This window comes from Tamandua tetradactyla, chromosome 15 (genome assembly GCF_023851605.1).
Source record: "Tamandua tetradactyla isolate mTamTet1 chromosome 15, mTamTet1.pri, whole genome shotgun sequence".
Lineage (NCBI taxonomy): Eukaryota > Metazoa > Chordata > Mammalia > Pilosa > Myrmecophagidae > Tamandua > Tamandua tetradactyla.
Genome location: NC_135341.1, coordinates 59,419,350 through 59,441,722, shown reverse-complemented (window position 1 = coordinate 59,441,722; position 22,373 = coordinate 59,419,350). Strand labels below are relative to the sequence as shown.

At 36.7% G+C, this 22,373-nt stretch overlaps 2 long non-coding RNA genes across 8 annotated transcripts in view; one reads left to right on the top strand and one right to left on the bottom strand.

Annotated features, from left to right (window-relative positions):
• LOC143657488 (uncharacterized) overlaps positions 1–22,373 on the top strand; it is a 129,005-nt gene that overhangs the window by 91,553 nt on the left and 15,079 nt on the right. The gene's annotated exons all lie outside the window — the stretch shown is intronic.
• Positions 1,390–22,373, bottom strand: part of LOC143657487 (uncharacterized) — an 80,481-nt gene continuing 59,497 nt past the window's right edge. Inside the window, exon 4 of one of the 2 annotated variants that reach the window (XR_013162867.1) lies at positions 1,390–1,551. This is a non-coding gene — a long non-coding RNA (uncharacterized LOC143657487). Of the gene's footprint in view, positions 1,552–19,450; positions 19,792–22,373 lie in introns of those variants that run through there. The other variant, XR_013162864.1, reaches the window with a different exon arrangement.

The window sequence follows — 22,373 nt, the reverse complement described above, 5'->3', positions numbered from 1 at the left end:
TACCCTAATCCCAGCCCCTGGTAACCTATAGAATCTAGAACATAGATTCTTAATTCTTTTTACTTGCTTCTGCCATGTGTTCTGAGTTATCCTCACTTATTGCAGGCTCAGATATACTCACATATGAAGTCCAATTCTTAACTTGGGAAATGGTTGTTCAGAAAAGCTCACCTTTTGTCACTAAAACCCTGTGCTGATTACTCTGACACTTTTACTTATGAGATAATACTCAAATCAGTCAAGTTCAATGATGTGGTCCAGTCCAAAGAAGTTCAGATATGAGATAATGTGGCTCATGGCAGACAGGTGCAAGTAGCTATTGACAGTCATATTTTGGAAGTATTTAAAAATTCAAATAATCTTAAATTGTGTAAAAGTGTATTTCCAATTACAGTGAACCATATTCCTGAAGATTGCCGTTAAAAACTGGAACTTTATAGATAAGTCTTCTTCCTTTTCTTTATCCTTACCGTATATCAAACCAATAAATGGGCATTGCAAACTTAAATCCATAATGCAATTGAATGAATCTAGCTTGGTATAAGAGAAAAGGCACCTTACGTCAATTTTTTTTTATATACAGACACTTTTTTTTGCATATTAAATGTATAGGGATTTTTTTTTACTTCCCCAAGGACATATGATTGCTTTCCTCTTAATTGAAACCTGTGGCTCTCCAAGATCATTTACCCTTGATTTTTATATTAGTTTGTATACAAAGAACTAAATAGTTAAAATACTTTGAGAAAAATAGTGTGATGATAAATGATAACTGATACTCAGCCTCAGATTCAGATTAATAATAGGGAGGGATGGGAACTGTGAAAACTATAGAGCATATGCCCTATGTAAAGAGGGCAGCTGCTTTTCAGCCACTTAATTCCATTAATAAATAAAGGCTTAGAGTGTCCAGAGCTTCTAGTTTTGAAAATAAGCCAGGAGTCTGTATTTTTTTGTGAGATTTTATCTCAATTTTTTTTAACACTAAATTGGCCAGAACAAACACTCTTCATGCTCGATTTAGCGCACAGGACTTTCGTCTGTTTCTCGCTGTCTTTTGGGTCTAGTGAGGCACCAGACAGCAGAGGGGGCCTTATCTGTCCGTGATCTTTTTATGAGTATCTGGTCCGCCCTTTTCTGTCTCCGGGGTTTGGAATTTCCCTTATTCATGGCCATTCCTGTTCTACTTTAGCTGTGCTACCGCACTGCTGACCCCTTTTTACTCTCCATGGCTCTCTTCTCTTTCTTTGCTTTTCCTATCATCTTTGTGTCCATTTCACATATGGCCTTTTCTTTTTTCCTACAAATGTCTTAATCTTTTAGAGCCAATCACAGAGCATCTCCACTCTCTTGAGTGAAAGGTCAGTCACGGAAGTTTGAGTTCAGTCTTTAGATCATCCACTTATTTTTAGTTTTGTTTTAGTCATTCAGCTTGGTTTCTGGGTTTGTTGTTGCATACAAGAGATTTCTCCATTCTTCTTAGTTCTTCATTCTATATACACACGAAGGTGCTAATGAGGTATATTTCTGAAGGCTGGAGTTTTATTATAGCTGTGGAATATGATGATGATGATGAGTATGGTTAACACTGAGAAGTTACTATTTAACAGACTCTCTCCTAAGTGCTTTATATGAATCAACTAATTTGATTCTGATGGTAATTTTATTAGGTAAATTATTATTAGCTTCAATTAATAGATATAGAGACTGAAGCATTGAAAGATTAAGTAATGTGCTAGTAAGCAACAGAGCTGAGATTCAAATCAGGCAGGCTCACTTCTGATCTTCTGCTCTTACCATTGTATGCTAAATGCACGTGCATATACCCACAACCACCTCGACCTTTGGGCAGACTTAGGGTATGCTCTCATCCTTTTCCTAAATGTGCCATTCCAAACCAATTTTTCTTTCCAAGTAAAATTCTGTTACTGATATGTGCATTTAATTTGCACTCCTTTAATTTTGCTTCTTTAGTTTTGCTCCTTTTAGCCATTTCTTCTATTCTGGTATTGAACAGCTATTAGAATGTTGGTTTTGTTTTTTTTTTAATTTTGATTTTGCACATATGTTCTGTGCTCTATTGGAAAGAAAACTGGACTTGAGAACAAATCATCAGAGTCCCAGCCCAAACATTTTCCAGCTGTGCAAATTTACCATTTAACTTTTCCTCATCTAGAGAATGCACATGCTGATAATGATGAGTACAATGATGAATAGGATGATTAAGATGATAAATGATTGACTGCAAAGAGGGCAAAGATTTACACCCGAGCTTCTGAACCAGAGGTGGGAAAATGGCCTGCAGATTAAATCTAGCTACCTCACTTATTTTTGTAAGTAAAGTTTTATTGAATTACAGTCATTCCTATCCATTTGCATGTTGTCTGTGGCAACTTTTGTTCTATGGAAGTTAAATAAAAATGACACAGACTGTATGACTCACAAAGCCTAAACTATTAACCGTTTGCTCCTTTACAGAAAAAGTTTCCTGAACCCTGGTCTACATGGTCACCAAACAATTGTTTTGATTTGAGAAAGCTTAGGAATATTATCTTAATATGAGGCCGCCTTGATAAAGTTCTGTACACTGCAACCAGAAAATCCCCATGGAGATTTTCTCAGCTTTCAGCTGCTGAGAGAGAGAGGTGTGGTATTTATCTTTTCACTGTTGAAATGCTACCCACAGGGCCACTGATGACAGAGGGTCATTATGCAAACACAGATTCATCTCTCCATGGTACCTCATGCAAGGCATTTGCACAGATGTAAATTATATTGAGGCCTGAATATAATGTATATACTTTAGTCACTTTAAGAAATTATCCAATCATCTGGATGTCTTTCACTCTGTTTACCAGGAAACGTGAAATAGAGAATTGAGCAATTTTCTCGTCAATTTGATCAATGTAGACCAGCAACCTGGATGCCTTTAGTTGGAAAAAAAATGCTTTTTCCCCCCTCAATTGCAGGAATTTATTTATTTATTTTACTAAATCATCCAGTTAATTACTCCAATTTTCCAATCTATTTTACCACTGAAGGCTGAGTCTGTTTGAATTTTACATGTGGTTGGTTCAATTGAGATCTGTTCCTAAAGTGTAAGCTTTTTTAGTCTCTGATTCATGTTTGTTTATCCATCTACTTGCTTGGTCCTTTTGATCTGTAGCCTAAATTGTTCAGATTCTACCTTCAAATCAGTCAAGTGTCATTGTAGAAAAACAAAAGGAGAGGAGGAGAGAGATTGGAATTGAAGACCAAGGACTGAAAGATTTGGGGAAACTGTGCCCTGTTGACACAAATTGAGAAGAAGGGCCGAGGAGGAAGCAAGAGGGAGCAGAGGACCAAGGGTGGAAGCTTTGGGACTAATACTGTAGAGCATGACAGGCAGAAGCAGCAGCCAGTGCTTGAAAGGAACCAACAACGGGAGATCGCTGGACTCAGAAAGATGAATGAGGGAGAGGGAATGTTTCAAAGACATCAAGGGGCCAGTGAAGTCATACTAAAGAATGCCAATCTGAGAAAACTGGCTGTGAGTTCCAACGCTGTCCCTGCTTGAAGGAAGAGGGGGATCTTGAGCTGGATTGATCCAATTCTGTCTCCGTCAAGTGGGGGAGTTTTCTCATCTTGTTACCAACTCCTCTATCTCTGGGGGTTTTATGAGGTCATTAATTAAGGGATTATCCATGTGGAGTAGGACAGGAAGGGTACAAGAGCAGTCTCAGGACACAGATAAGTATTAACCTTGAATGGACTTCAGTGGGGACCCTATGGGCCACTGTGTGTTGACGATACTTGGTGGTGTCAGTGAAAACATGCCTGAGTGATAGAATGTCCTCACATGTCCTGCCTCTGCCCATAGAAGGTACTTGCTTCAGAGGAGGATCCTGGTTTCTAGCTCTCAGCTTTCCTCTTTACGTAGAACCTCTCATCCTCTTTATTCTGCTCACTCATGCAAATTATTTTTACCATTTGAAGAGTGGCTTTTGAACTTAATAGTGAAGTATTTTTGCAATCTTTATTTTCTGCTTTCCCTAAGGGTGACTCATTTTCTAGAGAAGAGCTCTTGGGGTTCTGATGAAACAATTCTTCGGGAAGAATAATATTTTATAATACTGTAATCTGCCAGAAATATTTATTAGATTTGATGATTCAGAGTTTATTGGTGACTTCTGACATTGAAGATGGAGAAAGCCATGTCTCAGAACCCAGATGCAGGACTCAGAAGGGTGTTTGTGTTTGTTGTTTGGTTGGTTGTTTTCTTTTTTAAGATTCAGAGTTAGAAATGGATATAAAAATGTACTAAAACATTAAAGAAGGAAAGGGAAAGACTACACAGAGAAGCAGGTACCAAGCACCAAGATTTCAGAAGGCATTTGTCATCATCTAACCCTAGAACCTAGGACTAGCAGAGGAAGCAGGGCCTTAGCCAGTGTCCAGTGGGTCAAGTCATGAGAGGTGGAATGGAGAGAGGTTACTGGAAGTCACAGGCCAGGGTTTAGAAATACATCCTGCAGAGAAAGTTTTGCAAATGGCTAATATCTTTCAAAAGCCCAGGTTTCCAAGTGACCTTTCTTCAGTCATAAGAGGCTTTCTAATGCCTGAGGAAGTAGTAGTTAACTTGTGTCTTGAAGAAAATATAGGTTAGCTTGAGAGTGTAAGAGGGAATATGAGGTCATTCTAATTAAGAGGTTCACCTGAACAAGGATGGAAGCAGCATAAATTTGCCATATTATGAGACTCTTAGCAATCTGGCATATTAAAATCAGTGCATTAGAGGAGTTGGTATGTGTTCAGAGGTTCTCCGTGCAGACTCGATTGTGTCTTTCATGCTTTCCTTTGGGTGTAAGTGTGTAAGCTATTTGTCTAGTTAGATTAAAAACCTGAAGGGTTCAGCCTACACCTTTATCTCAAAATACAGACCACAGTGGTGGAATTGCAGCACTTTTAGTATGGTTTTGACAGAATACTTTAATTTTTTGCTTGTTTTCCTTCCCTTATCTAAAGAGGTCTTCATGACCAACACCTGTGCAAATTTTAATATGTACCTAAGTCACTTGGGGATTGCTAGAAATGAAAAGTCTGATTCAGAAAGTCTGGCAGGAGTAGAGGCCTGAGGTTCTGCGTTTTTCACAAGCTTCCAGATGATGCTGACTCTGCTGGTCTTGGGGCCATACCATGAACAGAAATGGTCTAAAGGAGTTTGATAACAAAAAGAACTTGAGTTTAACAATCAGAAAGACTTGGGCCAGTTGAATTCTGGCTCTAAAACTTGTGATCTCTATCACTTGGACAAATTGTTTAAGCACTTTCAGCTTTGTTTCTTATCTGAAAAAAAGGGGGGAGTGATTATAGCACCTCACACTTATCCTAAGAAATACTTTTCCTCAGTGTATCTCTCCTGGTCACTATTTTATCTCCAGTACCTAGCACAACACAGATGTTCAATAAACACTTATTGATTGAATGATTGAATTTTAATGAATGACCAAATACATAGATTTGATTATGAACCTCAAAATGTAAGTAGAATATTAAGTAGAGAATCTGGACCTAGAAGACATTTCAATAAATGTTAGTTACTTCCCCATCACTTCCATTTTCCTCTGAAACAAAAAGCTGAATTTGGATGAAAGTCTCAAACTATTGAAGCAACAATATATAAAAAAGGTACTCTCTCTGTGATCCCTCAGTGAAATTACAGTTACATTTCAGATAGTAGAAGTTTGATGGATGGAATGGGAGAGACTAGTTTCATGATGTTGTACGTGTAAATGGACAAGGGTAAATCAGGCAATCACTTCTCACACATTGATCAGCTAAATATATGTATGTGCTTTATCTGCTGCTAGAGCACTGGGAAGGAAGCAATTTTAAGAAACTATGAACACTTTTAGAGACTCTTTGGCTTCAGAAGAAAGTGGAACCAGAAACTGATTATAGGCATAAGAACTTAACAAGCCTGGCTCATCTACTTGGAGATCTCCTACTTCCCCAAAATGTCAAATTTATTTGAGCTTAACAAGCTTGGTCTTTTCAAAGTATAATAGTTCTGAACCTTAAAGAGGTAACATTAATTCATCTATTAGTGTCACTTAATTTAATCAGACTGCCCTTCTCACATTTTGTCAGTCAACAATATTGACCAAGTATTAACTGTGTACTAGGAACTGCAGTAGATGCTGGAGAGATGGATAAGACAGGCAAACCATGTCTTTGCCCTCACAAGGTTTAGTTTCCAGAAGGTTCAGGGAAACAGAGAAAACAGACTAAGGACTATCATTGTTTGGTTTTCAGTAATACATTTACTGATTCTGGTTGTCATTTACTGAGTAAATGTGCTCAAAGCCAGTTCTGCTGCTTACTTATAATTATGACTATAAATAATCAGTCTTTTCCTAAGAGTGTGTAAACTGTTTTTTTTAACCTTAATATTAAGCTTATGATAGCAGGGATTTTTGTTCTGCTCACTGCCCTATCCTCAGCACTTACAAGAGTGTTAATTATATGGTAGATGCTCAATAAATATTTATTGGATGATGAAAAACTCATCCACTTTGCAAGAAGGTATTCTTAATGAATTCTGTTAATGATGACTGAGGAATTATAGTTATGCACACCCAAGACTAATATACTATTTTTCTGTTATATGCAACCAGTACATAAGTTCTAGTCATATTTAATTTATTAATTAGAGTAAAAAGAAGTACCCACACATTCTGAGCCTTTCTTTTACTGATTTTATGCCAAAGCATTTAAATAGATGCATCAAAAACTAACAGTAGATAGCTCTACTGGCAGCTCCCTATATAGCAACACTCTTCTTGACTTAGTACTTACAATTTTTGGAGTAACTGCCACTGCCTTTTGTGACAGTTATTATTAAACTATTTATTGATATTGACAATATATCAAGTCTGTGTTTTCATTTTGTTCCCAAAGCTAATTATTAATGAGTATACTTTTTTTTAGCATACTTTACTATTTTACAAACCTTGATGGGCTCACCAGTGTTTCCAGTTTCTTTAAGAACATAATTGTCAATAGAGCTTCCCCTACTGATTTATTCTAGTCCTTATGCCGCAGAACATGCATTGCCCAAAGCTGGAGATACCAAAGTATCAATGACAAACTCTGAAAGGAGGAGGGTGATCATGTAGGCTAACATGAATTCTGGCAGATATGCTACTAAGTGTTGTGACTAACAGCCCTCTATAATAATGATCATCATTATGATTATTTTAATGGAGAGATAGAGGAGTTTCATGGCATAGTACAGTAATGAAAGGTCATACTTTGGGCTCACATTTGGTTAATATGTGAACTCAGTCTCCATGCCATCAGGTTAATTTTCTTACTATGGGAACAGAGTTTCGATAGATCTTGGGCAGGAATTCATGGACGACTTCTGAATTAATGATGATGAGTGAGCCCATGAAGTGGTTGGGTATTGCCTGGTAGATGGCATTGCCATTGATTTCAAAAACAGCTAACTGTACTGAGGTAAGGTATACTTAGAAATGTAACTAGTATCAATTGATATCATTTTGTGTGTGTGTGTTTGTTATTGTTGTTGTTGCTGTGAAATAAGACATATTTAAAAGTGGTAGAAGAGAGGGACACAAACAAAAAATACTGTGGAAATAAGCTTTTTTGTTGTCCTGTGGTGATAGTCCTTCTAGTGATATTGTCTCAGGAAATGGGTCTTTTTTTTATTAGAGGTGGATATTTAATAAGTGAATTGAGTCAGAGCAAAAAGACCTCTCAGAGACATGTAAAAATAAGTATGTCAGCCTCACCATGAGTGAAGGGCTCTGTACCTGGGAAGCAAAGGGTGGTATAGAGCCTTGGCTGACAGGCCAAGTATCCTGAAACTCTTCAGATGGAGAATGCCCTCTTGAAAGTAGTTGCAAAAAACAGCACAAGAAAGGAACCGAGAAACCAGTATGGTGGAAGAAATGAAAAATGGCACTGGGCAAGCAGAACCCACCAAAGTGTTACGTGAATGTCCAGATGTGTGAAATTCAAAGAAGAGAAAAAGGTAAAAGAGAGAGATTGCTCTGCCTCTATTCATTTGCCTGTCATTGGGCAAAGTATAGAATCTTCCTGAGTTTAGAGTCTTTCTTTGTTAAGAGAGGTTGATGGGATACTATTTAGTAGTTTTCAGATTGTCCTTTGTGGACTTTAAAGGTACTAGGAAGGAACTTGGTGGGGAGTAAGTTTAGTTCAAAAGTGATTGAAAATCAATGAATCAGAGATGATCTCCTGATCTGTCAGAGTCGGATTCTCTGAACTTCATCTAACTCCAAACTCCCCCAGTAGGGAAGGATTGATGGTGAAAAACAAAATTACCCTTCTACATTATGCTTCAGATGAACTGAAAATACATATTTTACTTAGTAATCTGTATGTAGTGTGATTTGATAAATCGGTATTAATACTTGTGTTTATAAAGTCTTAATATTCTCATGCATATATTTTCTGGAATAGGAGTCTCTGAATTCAGTTTGACTCACTGGACCACCTAGTTCCTATAATGATGTCAAAGATAAAATAGAAATTGGATTAAGGTCCTTGAAGGAATTGCTATATAAGTGATGTCCTTAATAAGTGACCCTGTTACGTAATGATCTTAATTGGGTCAGGTTATGAGCTCAGTGCTAACATTAGACTTTATTTGATTGGGTAATGTCGTAACCTGTTCTCTTATCTCCAGTGATGTGAAGATGGTTTAATAGATTGGCATTCATAAAGAGATGCCCAAGCTTTACAGGATTTTGGGAAAATGAAATCTACATCGTGGAAAATTATGGGGAGGGCTAGTAAAGGAGGAGAAGATATGAATAAGAGAGGGAGAGCGAAAATGACAGGATGATGGTAAAAGAGCTAATTAATTCTTCTTTGAGCCTATTTCAGAATGCATTGATAACTATGCCTAAGTTGGAAAGGATGCAGACAGAGAGAGGAAATTAAAAGGCAGGCAAAAGTCAGACATGGACCAGAAACACTTTTCTAGATGTTCATAATGCTGACCCCTCAGTTTGGATAACAGATTTCCTGGGTGGTGGATTGGCCTCCTAGGTCCGATGAAGGACACAGGATGAACTTCATCCCAACTCATTCATTATGAAGAATACCTTTTTAGAAAAGGATTCAGATAGATTTAGAATGACCAGATATCTAATCTAATCTAATTCCTATTATTTTGTGTATCTTTGCCAATATTGTTTTTAGAGAAAACAGATTTTTTTAAAATTTGAACAGCAATAAATGGTTTATTTTTCATTTTTTGTCAAGCAGTAGCCGATTGTTTTGGTAAACTATTTGGCACACAGACCCTGTGGGACCTTTTCGCCTTTAAAGAATTGACAATATTGGGGAGTGAATAAGAAAGCAACTGGCACGCATATTGACCTTATAAAATGTATTCCAATAAGCACCTGCTCCCAGACAGAAAGACCCACTGTAAAAGCTTCTTTTGCTCCTGCAGCCCTTGCATTTTCAGTTGTGGCAGTTCATTCACCTTTTAGTTTCAGGGTAGATTTGCATGAATAGATTCTGAGAAAGGTCAATAATTATCTCCAATAATGTTGTGTTACATCCTCCATACCAAAGAAAGGTGCCAAAAGCAGTTGTTGAATTGTTTTCCTCTAGCAGATAGTGGAGATTGGTTTTTGACCTGCCATTATGCCTGCAAATAGCTAATCCCATTATGGTAAGGAAAATGAAGTTATTAGCCTTATTTATAGAAGGATATTTAAAAAGAGTGAACAGTTGGAGTTGGAGAACACTTTTTCGGGCTTTTAAATGCAATTAGGAGATTTCCTACTAAGAAACCTAGAATGGAAATTTTTTCTTCTAAATGCAAGTTGAACACATTATTTTTGTATATCACTATCTGTATAGGAACAATTATAAAGTCAATATGTTTGAAGCCAAAGAGTTTTCCCTAATCATGTGTCTTTCCTAATCCATTCAGCTAAGCAATCTGAGATCCCATATCTTATTCTGAAATCATTTTTCAGCCTAGAAGAAAAGCTTTGTGTGTATGTTGTCATAATTACCACCTGAGGTGATGCCATTAAGCATTAAAGGAAATAAACAGGTACAGTTGTAATTTACATGCCCACCTCTTTATTGTACCTCTTTTCCTTCTCTATTCCCCACCCTTCCTTTCTCTCAGTCTTCTGATAGTTTAAGAAAGCTTCCGAATCATTTTCAGCCTTTTAGGGTTTGATACACATGACTAATAATGTCCTTCGTAACACAGGAATTGTTTTGCTTCTTGAGAACTCTAATGTACTTAAAACTGAAGGAAAGAACCAAACCACTTGGGGTGACAAGTCAGAGTGTATAGTGAATTAATTGCATATTCAAAGTCTTCTTTCAAGACAAGCAAGGATTTTAATTTACTGCGCAAAATCAGGAATTTATGGTCTAGTCCCCAGTTACCTGGAATCTCACCCTTTGGCCTATATATATTATTTTCATGTGTGAATGAGTACTTTCACAGAGTTATTGTCTTGTCCAGCATCACTTCTCAATAAAAATGATGTCAGCCATCACAATTAAAGAACGGTCAGGCATTGTGAATTGTAAGTTTCCATTGAAAAGCTGCTGCCATGCTGATCCTTGACTTTTTCCCACCCTCTGGCTTTCTGTTTAGGTTCTTGGCCATATCATTAAAGACCTTAGTCCTGTTTACTATAGCATCCATCTCATTGCTTTTCCTGCCTCTCTCCAATTTCTTGAAAATCACAAGATTTCTTTCCTGTGATTTCCTCACTGCCACTAACATCCCAGAATACCTTCTCCTCTGTTGTCCTGAATCAGATCCACCCTGAGATTTGAATCTGAGTCAAATCCACCTCATCTTTTCTGACCAGCTTGGAGATTGCCATGATTCTGTTGATTGCCTTCAACAGAACTGAAAAGTGTGTTCTCATTATCCCTGAAGTACTGTCTTGTCTTGTTGTTTCTCTGTGTTCAAGTTTCCCCACAATCTAGATTCTTGGTTCTGAGCTCCTTGAGGGTAGGTTCGCCAGCATAATTTTGGAAATCTCCCTCCTCATTCAGTTTTGTAGTAGTGTATTGTTGAAGCAACTGGGCAAATATTTGAAAAGTAAGAATCTGAGTCCATCTTTTTACCTTTATATTAGTCTGGTATCCTAAACCAGAAGATTGTAAAGTTGTTGAGTACTGGAGCCATGGTTTACCTAGCTGCAACCCCCGGCTCCTAGAATCTGTCAACAGTTCTGTTGAACTGAACCATCTCCAGTAAGAAGATGTAGCATGCCTGTTTTTAAGATGATCAGAAAAAAGATATGGCATACATTATTTGATAAACTGCCATCTGAAAAGTCTTTGTGTTTAACTCAGGTTATTCTACCTGAGACTGATACTGTGATGGTTTCTGTTTTGTCTTTGGCAAAACCTTTATATATTGCCTGCTTCTTGACTTAAACCATCACCTCTCGTGAGACCTGTATTACTCATCTACACTGCTCCCAAGTTTTATTCTGAATATTTTAAGATAAAATGGCCAATTTCCCAGAATATTTTTTATTATATGACTCGAACATATCCACTGAGAGTTTTAAGCTTGGCTGTTAGTACAAAAGCCTTACTTAATGTGGATTTGGTGTGTAGCTACAATTCCAAATTTCTTTTTCCACATTCCTCACTCTAAATCTCAGCCTTATCTAAAGAATGCTATAATCACTGGATAAAAATGTATAAAAGTGAAGTCACTGCCCTTTGACTGATAAGCCTGGTGATATTTTCTCCGTATGGGTGGTTGGTATATAGCCTCAGTCAGCTCCCTCCATTGACAGTCCCCACATTTACCACCCCAAGTTTTTTGGCACATGATCTACTTGGTGGCCTATGACTAAACTCTCCAGACATGGCATTAAAACTCATAAAATGCCACATTCACGTGTCCTGTTTTGTCAGGGACATTCCAAGCACCAATGTGAATAAATCCAACCCTGGAATTTTCAGGTGGCTACATGTTAATTTCCAGTAGCCTTTAAATATAGATAGATATAGATAAATTTAAATATAGATACAGGTACCAGGATAAGAAGGTACTGGTATGAAAATGCTCTCAAAAAGACAGGGGAAGCTAAAAAATACATAGTCCCTTTCTTCTACCCCCAGTAGTAGTCGCAGCATTCCCCATAACTTAGGCACTAAAAGACCCTTTCCCTGTACCTTAGACCTGAGACATTTGTTGGATATAGTAAATAGCCTGGATATTGCGCTCAAGTAAATATGCTCTGTGTGTTCCCCAAAAGGCCAATATTTATATATCAGCCTCACCAAGTTAAATTTACTTTCCCACATTAAGCCTGCATGATGAATGACTTTATCTTGCCGATTACAGGCTGTTAAATCATAAATCCCCAGGCAGGAGAAAAAGAAAAAAATAGTTTGAGTGAAGAAAACCACTGAGGGACAAACCATTATTATTTAAAGTGGTTATACTGCATCACATTTGCTAAGAATAGTTTGTAAAATACCTTGGAAAACCCATTTACCCTTATTTTCCTTACAACAACAAAAACAAATGTTAATGCAGGAATTTCTGACTACCCCAATATTTCCATTTTCCTACTTTATTACCTATATAATATAGTTTTCCATGAACCAATTTTACTTATATTCTTATTTTTTAAATGAATAAGTAAATGAATGAATATAACATGAGTTTAGAAATATTTCCATATTCTTTTTGAAATGCCCCTTCCACTTACTGAAATTTTAACCCATTACTTAGTGTTAGCAAAAATCCCTACATTTTATACAGGCTTCCTTTTTTTCTTTGGGTTCTCATCAGCTATCACACTTTCATAGAATATTGTATTTCTTTTAGGTAACTTTCAATCTGTTTTGCATTAAAGCTACTTAAGTAATGTTAGTGGTAACCAATAAATTGCCTTGTTCATTTCAAAACTACCAACTGAGTACTTTTTATGCTTTCTTTATGTTCTACAAAGTGGAGCATAAGGTATTTGGAAGGTAGGATAGTGACAAGGGGACCATATAATTTAATGTCAAAACTGGACACTTTTGAGATGAAAGGAGACACTTTAGTAACTATGCTAGACATGAAGTATAAGTCAGGACCCTCTTGAGTAAACCAGATGTATGGCTCCCTAGAAAGTATGAATGATAATTCTGATTTAAATGGCATTGATATATAATGGGAATTGTGCAGAGGGTGCTATGTTCAGGTGTATTTTCTGATACCTTATGGTCTTGTGAATAAATCTGTTCTTTGTATGACTACCGAGGTTAAATATTCAAAGACAAGAGAATAATTGTGCATGGTTCAAGTTCCAGTTCTTGCAGATGAGAATAAAAATAAGATCTACGATTTCTATTATACAGGTTTATTCTGTAAACTGGTTGTGTTCTTGAAATAATTGTTTACAGTTTAGCATCATGGTTGGGTACATATCTGTCTCCTCAACAAGACTATGAACTACTTCAAAGCAAGCAGAAAATATATCTTATTTATATTTGTAGTTGTGCATGGTCAAACACTATATGCTGTGAAATCATATGGCATCTTGGAAGAGTTCTGCTAATTCAACCTTTGCTTAATGGAAGCTCTTCTATAAAAATTCTTAATTGGTGAAACTCTCCACTTATGCAGAATTCAGTTTTTTTAAAAAAAAATCCAATTTTTCTATTGTCATAGTTATGGAAAAACAATCCCTTGATTCTAATGAAAATACACATTGCTGTAATTTTTATTTGATCTGACATATTCTTTGAACAGTCACCACATACAAGGTGTTGTGAGTCCACCCACTAGTTTTCATTGACTTCTGAACTATTCCCATCAAATAGTTAAATTTTGCTATCATAGTCTCCTGAGTTTTCCCTTGTGGGTTCTTGGCTTTATCAGGTTCTTTAATCCTTTCAGATATGACTTACTTTCCAGACTAATTGCCATTTTGTTCATTTTTGAAAATAGTGCAGTTTGAAAGTTTTTACTAAGAATTATCCAGTTTGGAGGAAAATTTCCAGGAAAGGTCTAAGCAGTGCAAAGTGTAGTGGTTTGTTACCAAGGCTGTCGTGTACAGGTATAAAGATTATGCAGTGTGTGATGGTACTGGCAAAGGAGGCATGGGAAGGCTAAAATCTAGCCTGTATTCCACCCGCAAAGCCATGTGCCCTGGCTAAGAGTTGTGTCCTCATGAAGGCATTATATTGGCTTGCCAATACCAAGTCTTCTACTCTGGCCCCTTATTCCCTTACCCACTGCTTATTTTGTCTCTGGACTCTGCACGTCTTTGTAAGATTTCCTAAGTTGTTTTGGTGATCATATCACTTATGCATTATTTTGGCCTTAACTAAAGTCCCTGGTTCTTATTTATATGTAATTCTGTTAAACTAGATTTCTCTTTTTGTACCTGTCAGTGATAGATGTCATTGAAAAGGGCAAAAACTTCCTGCAACTTATACAATTTTTCTTCCACATTGACACAAAGTCATTAAACAACATTCTGGAAATATTTTTTTTCCAGCTGGCTGTTAATCCATCTCACCACTAGTCATTTCTTATCTTCTTTAAAAGAATATCTTGAAACAGTAAAATCTTTTGCTGAGCGTGTTACTTCCTGTACATGGCTCTTCCTTGAATTGACTGAGTTTGGCAAACTTATCTAGGTAAAACAAGGTTAACTCTTGGAATATTTCATCCTTTGGGGAATCCACAATTTATTTAATACACACATTAAAATTTTGTTTAGGCTTGATTTTAAGCTCACCATTTTCTGGAGTCTATTTTCCTTTCCCTTTGTTCATTCCCCATTTGTTTTGAAAACAAGGATACTAATTTTTTTCTGGGCACCTGGCAGCTCTGCTATTCTCTTTAAATCATCAGGGTGAATTAGCAAAGATGGCTGCCTGATCATTTATTTTAACAACCTGTCTCTCTTAATGTCCTTTCTGGAGTATCACAGAAACCAAAGGAAGAAGACTATAAGAACCAAGAGAGTGTATCTGTGGCTCCACATTCACCAGAGATTTCTAGAAAGAAAGCAGATGCAGACCTTCTTTCTCATAGGTATTGGACCAGAATCAAGGGACAAGCAACAGAGAAGACTTGCTTTACCTTAAAGAGTAGTGTGGGTCAAGATGATGAATGGTGAGGTTTTGTGTTGGATCCATATCTCCTCGTCTTCTGTTTTGATTCTTTGAAGACTACCCAGTCCTGCTGACTCAATTTAAACAGTTTTTGCTGGATTGGTAGGCCAAATGACTTCTAGTCTTGACATATAAAAGTAGAATGCCAAGGAACATTGTAGGAAGATGGTGGAGTAGGAAGTTCAGTGACTCAGTCCTTCTACCAGAACAACTTACAAAGGACAATTTAATAAGTTACAAGTTTACAGTTCTCAAGAAGTGAAAGTTTCCAAATTAAGGCACCAACAAGAGGTTACCTTCCCTCAAGAAGGGCTGATGGGTCATGTAATTCACATGGCTGGCATCTGCTGGTCCCTTGTTCCTGGGCTCCATTGCTTTCAGCCTCTGTTACTGTGAGTGTTTCTTATTTTGCTTCTCTGAGGCTGTCTTTCATCTCTTGGCTTCTCTAGGCTCTCTCCAGGTTCTCACTTGCTTAAGATCTCATGACAACATCTGTTGGGCTCCAAGCATCTCCAAACATCCATGTCTGTGTTCTCCAAGTGTCCACATCAGTGTCAGCATTGCTGTGAAGTTTCTGTTGGCTCTGAGGCTTCTGTCATTTCTGTAGTTTCTCCAAAATGCTTCCCCTTTTAAATACTCTAATAATGTAATGAAAATCCACCTGGAATACATCTCTATTGAGATAATCTAATCAAAAGTCTCCAATCTACAGTATTGAATCAGTATTAAAAGAAATGGCTGCCTCCACTAGATTGAATTAGGGTTAAAAATGTGGCTTTTCTGGGGTACATAATACTTTCAAACCAACACACTGTAGAACATACAGGTAAAACCAGTACGAAGAGGCTGGTGAACTGCAGTATATACCTGTGAGTTCCATACTCTCTGCAGGGGCTACAGTGTCCATCCCATAGCCTCATGGCAAGCAGCTGTGAGGGATTCAACCCAGACCCTGGTGCAACTTGCTTCTGCCCAGCGTGGGATATAAATACCTGGTACCCCAAGATCTGGGAGTATGTGGTCCAATTGCTCATCAAGGCTTTTGATGAGCTACTTCATATCTCTGGGACCCCAACTCTGAGGTCGAATTGCTCATCAAGGCTTTTGATGAGCTACTTCATATCTCTGGGACCCCAACTCTGAGGTCAAGCATTGTTCCAGTTCACTGAAGGCAAAAGTGGCAGAGGAGACTCAAAGATAGTACCCTTCTTCCAAACTATGGAAAACAATTAAAGGGCTGTATTTACTGGAAAAAAAGTAAGTCTTTTTGATCAGGTTACTTTTGTTAAGATTTGGCCCACTTCAATCAGGATGGATCTTTATCTTATTCCTGGAGTCCTTTATAAGAGAATGAAATTCAGAACAGAGAGAGAAAGCCACAGAGGGAGTAACTAGAAGCTGAACATCAATGAAATCCAGAAGAGAAGGGAGAGACCAGGAAACAGCACCATGTGCCTTGTCATGTGACAAGCCAAGGACCAAGAATTACTAGCACATTATACCCAGAATACCATAGTCTTCAGAGAGAAAGTATCACCTTCATGACTTCCATCTTAGCCTCAAAACTTTGAGCCATTCATTTCCCATTATTTAAGTTGAACAATTGCCTGGTATTTGCTTAAATAGCTAAAGAAACTAAAATAGATCCTAATTCATACCAAAGTTTGATAAAGATACCACAGAAAAGAAAATTATAGACCAATATCTCTTCAGTTGACTTTTTCACCTCATACCAAAGTCAGATAAAGGTACCACAGAAAAGAAAATTACAGACCAGTATCTCTTATGTACATAAATGCAAAAATTCTCAACAAAATACTAGGAGACTGATTCCAATAGCACATTAAAGGAATTTAACACCATTATCAAGTGGGATTTTTCCTAGGTATACAAGGTGGTTCCACATAATAAAATCGATTAATGTAATACACCACATTAATAGAGTGAAAAGCAATAAACACATGATCATGTCAATTGAAAATAAAGCTTTCCCTATTTGCAGATGACATGATACTACATACCAAAAATTCTGAAAAACCTACAACAAAGCCACTAGAACTAATAAATGAATTTAGCAACGTGGCAGGATATAAGATCAACATACAAATATCAGTACTGCTTCTATACTCTGGTGATGAACAATCCAAAGAGGAAGTCAAGAAAAAAAATCATTTACAACAGCAACTAAAATAATCACATATCTAGGAATAAATCTAACCAAGTGTATAAATGGCTTGTACACAAAAATGTACAAAACATGGCTATAAGAAATGAAAAAGGACCTAAATAAATGGAAGGACATTTGGTGTTCATGGATTAGAAGACTAAATATTGTTAAGATGTCATTTCTGCCCAAAGGCATTTGCAGATTCAAAACAATCCCAATCAAAATTCCAGCTGCTTCTTTGCCAGTCATAAAATTTGTATGGGAGGGTAAGGGGTGGCAAATAGTCAAATGCATTAAAAAAAAAAAATGATGCTTGAGGACTTATACCTCCAGATCCTAAATTTTATTACAAATCCATGTTTATCAAAACAGCATGGTATTCTCAAAAGGAGGGATATTTAGACCAATGGAATCAAACTGGGAGTTTAGAAATCAACCATCACGTTACAGCCACCTGAATTTTCACAAGGCAGGGGAGAAGGGGGCAGAGTCCACTTAATTGCAAAAGAGTAGTCTCTCAAAAAATTGTGAAAACTGCATCTCCATTTACAAAAGAATGAAGGTGGACCCTTCAGACTATACACAAAAATTAACTCAAAATGGATCAAAGACCTAAATATAAGAGCCAGGACTATAAAACCCCTAAAGGAAAATAATGAAGTATCTTCAGGACCTTGTGTCAGATAATGGTTTCTTAGACTTTTATTAGCACAAGCAACAAACTAAATAGATGCATGAAACCTCATTAAAGTAAAAAATGTTGTGTGTTAAAGGAATTCATCATGAAAGTTAAATGACAATCCATATGATGGAAAATAATATTTGGAAACCATGTTTGATAAGAGTTTAGTATCTAGATTATATAAGGAAATCCTACAATTCAACTACAAAAAGATGAACTTAATAACAAAATGGGCAAAAGACTTGAGTAGACATTTTTTCTGTAGAAGATAAATAAACTGCCAGAGTGCACTTGAAATGGTGATTCAACATCATTAGCCATTAGGGAAATGCAAATCAAAATCAAAATGAGACACTATTTCACACCCACTCAAATGGCTAATACTTACAAAACAGAAAATTACAAGTGTTGGAGAGGATGTGAAGAAATAGGAACACTCACTCTTTGCTGGTGAAATTGTAAAATTGTGCAGCCATTATGAAAGACACTCTGGTAGCTGCTCAGAAAGTTACTGTATGACCTGGCAATTCTGGAATTAAAATCAGGGACTCAAACAGATGTGGACATACTGATGTTTATAGTGGCACTATTCACAATTGCCAAAAAATAGAAGCAATCCAAATGTCCATAAACTGATGAATGGATAAACAAATGTGGTATAGACACACAATGGAATATTACTCAGCCATAAAAAAGAATGAAGTTTGGACACATGTGACAACATAGATGAACCCTGAAGATATCATGTTGAGTGAAAAAAATCAGATACAAAAGCACTAATATTGTTTGGTCTCACCGATATGAAAGAATTAAAATAATGTAATTCATGGAATCAGAAACTAGAATACATTTACCATGGGGCGGGCCACGGTGGCTCAGCAGGTAAGAGTGCTTGCCTACCATGCCCGAGGACCTGGGTTCGATTCCCGGTGCCTGCCCATGTTAAAAAAAAAAAAAAAAAAGAATACATTTACCATGGGCCAGGGTCGGGGTAGGAAATGAGAAGTTAATGTTTGAATTTTACATAGTTTCTATTTGGAATGATAGGAAAGTTTTGCTCAAAAATGTAGCACAGCATTGTGTATGTAATTAACAATGTTGAACTATATATTTGAATATGGTTAAAAGAGGAAAATTTTAGTTGTACCTATGTTACCAGAATAAATTTTTGAATAGTCCACAGTATTATACAGAATAAACAGTGACCCCTAAAGTCAAGCATGGACTATAGTTAATAGTACAATTATCACATTGCTATTTTATCATTTGCAACAAAAGTACCACATTCATGCAAGGCGTTAATAATTGGGTGATAAATAGGAACTGTATTTTATGGATGATTTTCCTGTAAACTTTCATTTCTCTAATAAAAAAAAAGTGGAATGCAACTTTTATTATAAGCATCTTGAAGTTAGAAAGGACCATTCTCACATTCCTGGAGAAGAACCAGCTGATTCCCGGGTGGCCTAACTGTATAGAGAATGCCTTTTCCTTTGCCCTTCTGGCTTCACACTGCATGAGTGTGAAGGAACACCCAAGCGTGACTAGAAAAGCACGATTAGATGTGTGTGTGAAAGGCCAAAAAGACTGTATCTGTCGGGATACTCTAGGTTTTGCTGCAGTAATAAAGACCCCTAAAACTAAGTGGCTTATAAAGGGTGACTTCTTACCCACACCAAATGCTCACTGAAGGTTGGCTGTAGGGCTTTTCCTCAGGCTGTCTTCTTCCTTACTGCCAGACTCAGGGTGATACAAAAGCCAGTGATTAGAAGAGTAATGTTTGCTGCAGCAGAGAAAAAAAGAATTTTGTGTAGCATGCACTGGCCTTTAAGGCTTCTGCCCTGCAGTTACACACAGCACTTTCTAAAATTTAGTTGCAAAAGCAAATCACAATTAACATCACATGAGCAGGACGTCCAGTCCCACTATGTGCCTAAAAAGAAGAGAACTGAAATATGTGTGAAGAGCCAAATGAAAAAGTTTTTTCTGTTGATATAGAAGTAATGGAATTGGCAGGTGCAAACTTAGGAAAGAGTAAGAATTCTTAAGAAGATGACAATAGAATGCCAAAATTCTAGAACAAAGAAAAGAAATACGATTTGCAAATTTTTAAACTCAGCACTCAATTTGAAAGGAAAGTATTAGATTCCTAAAAAATGAAGTGTAAGGATTATCTTACATTAAAGAGCAAAAATACAAATAAATGAAAATAGTGAAAAATATAGGAGATAGAAGAAAGTTCCAGGACATTTTAATTAAAAATTTAAGAGAATGCCAGGAGTGGAAAAGGAATAGAGGAAGAAGCAATAATAGTTTAAAGAAAAACAAGAAAACTTCTGTAAGCTGAAGAAAGACTTGAAGTTTCTGTTTGAAAAATATAATCTAGGTCTAGGCAAGTTTCCTGAAACAAAGTAACAAAGACACAACAACAAATATATTTGTATATATGTGGATATGTATGTGTGACACACCCAGGTGGTATATATATATGCATATCCATGTATCTATACATTTGTATGCACATATACACATATACACATGTATACACACACCTGTATATGTGTGTGAGTACACTAGTGTGTATACATTCATAGGGGTGTACATATGCACATGTGTAGGTGTATTACATGGCTGTATATGTATAATCTATATCTTCTAGTGAAATTCTGGAAGTACAGTGTTACAGAAAAATTTTTATGCTTATAGAAATAAATATATTTCTTAGTAAAGAAAGTGAATAATACCAGCACTGGACGTCAATAATTGAAGCTAGAAGACGATGGATTATCTAGAGATTATTGAGAGGAAAGGAGGATTCAGGTCTACCATATGAGATTTTACCCATCAATTAGAGAAAAAGAAAAATATTCAGACAAACAAATCTTTGGAGTATAGGCAATTCTTATGCCACACCAATGAAAATATTTGGTGAACTAATCTAACCAAATTAAAATTGAACCAGAATAGACATTTCTAGATAGAAGAGAAGGTATAAGGAACAGTGATGAACAGGGAATTTCACCATGCATAGTTAAATATTTACTCACAGAATAACCAGTAATATTTGATACTATTTCAACACCATTTGTAGATGAGAAAACTGAGACTTAGAGAGATTTATAAATTTGATCAAAGTGACCCAGATAATAAGAGGCAGAACTCAGATTCAATCTGAAGCAGTTTGAGTATAGGGGTCATGCTTTTAACCATTTATCTATGTGACTTTCCTTAAAGCCTTGGGACTGGGGAGAACTGCTTAAGTAAAGCAAGAAAACCAGGCGTCACAACAAATAGATAGACACATTTGTCAACAAAAGATGTTTGGTGAAGATATCAAATGAGAGGTCTAACAAAATCATATAAAAAATAAACAATTAAATAGAAAAGGCAATTCTCAGAAGAAGGAATGCTAGTTTCCAATGAATGTATGAAAATATCCCCCACTTCATTTGTACCTTGTGTAGCATAAATTAAAACAACAATGGAATGCAATTTTCCACCCTGTAGATGGACTTAAATTCAAAACAGGCATACCATTCAGTGCTGGTGAGGGCTCAGTTATATGTGTACTTTCATATGTTATGGTCACAGTATAAACATCTTTATTATGAAAGAGTAAACTGGTGGCATCTATTAGAATCAAAATATCTACACCCAGCAGTCCCAATTGAGAAACACAATTCTACATGAGTCACAACTCATTCATATGACGACATGGATGTGCTGGTAAATATTTAACCACTGACTTCATTCTCTAGGAGGTGGGGGACGGGGTGGTGATTCCTGGTTTGTAGCGCTTTCCATTTACCCTGCTGTAAATATTCCCATCAAGTCCAAGTTCAAGCTAGTAACATGCCATCACTAAACGTGGAGATGAGAAGAGATGCACATAGTTGGCTGTTGCAAGCCTGTAAAAACCAGGTTTCCAGGACACCACTGCATTAAGACATTTTCAGAGGGATATTGATTGCAGCATTATTATGACCCCAGAATTTAATCTTCTGTATTCTCCCTGCATTGTTATACTTGTTAAGGAAAGACATCTAGAACTTTTGCAGTTTTCCAAATTCTTAGAAAAATGTTTAGAGTGCAATTCGCTAAGTGTTCTACAGTTTTACCCCATGAAGTCTTTGATGATTTGGGATTCTGATTTAGTTGGTTCCAGAGTCTCACACATAATCAATCAAATGCTCTATTACTATTTCCTCCACATCTCTTAGATGTTGAAAAGAAACCTGAGAGCTCCATTAATAAAATGAATCTTCACACTGCAAGATTAGCAAAGAAGTGATAGATAACTTCATTGCCAACCTTGGAGGTTCTGTGAATGGTTGTTTTATGGTTGCTGTTGGGTTTCCTTCCTGT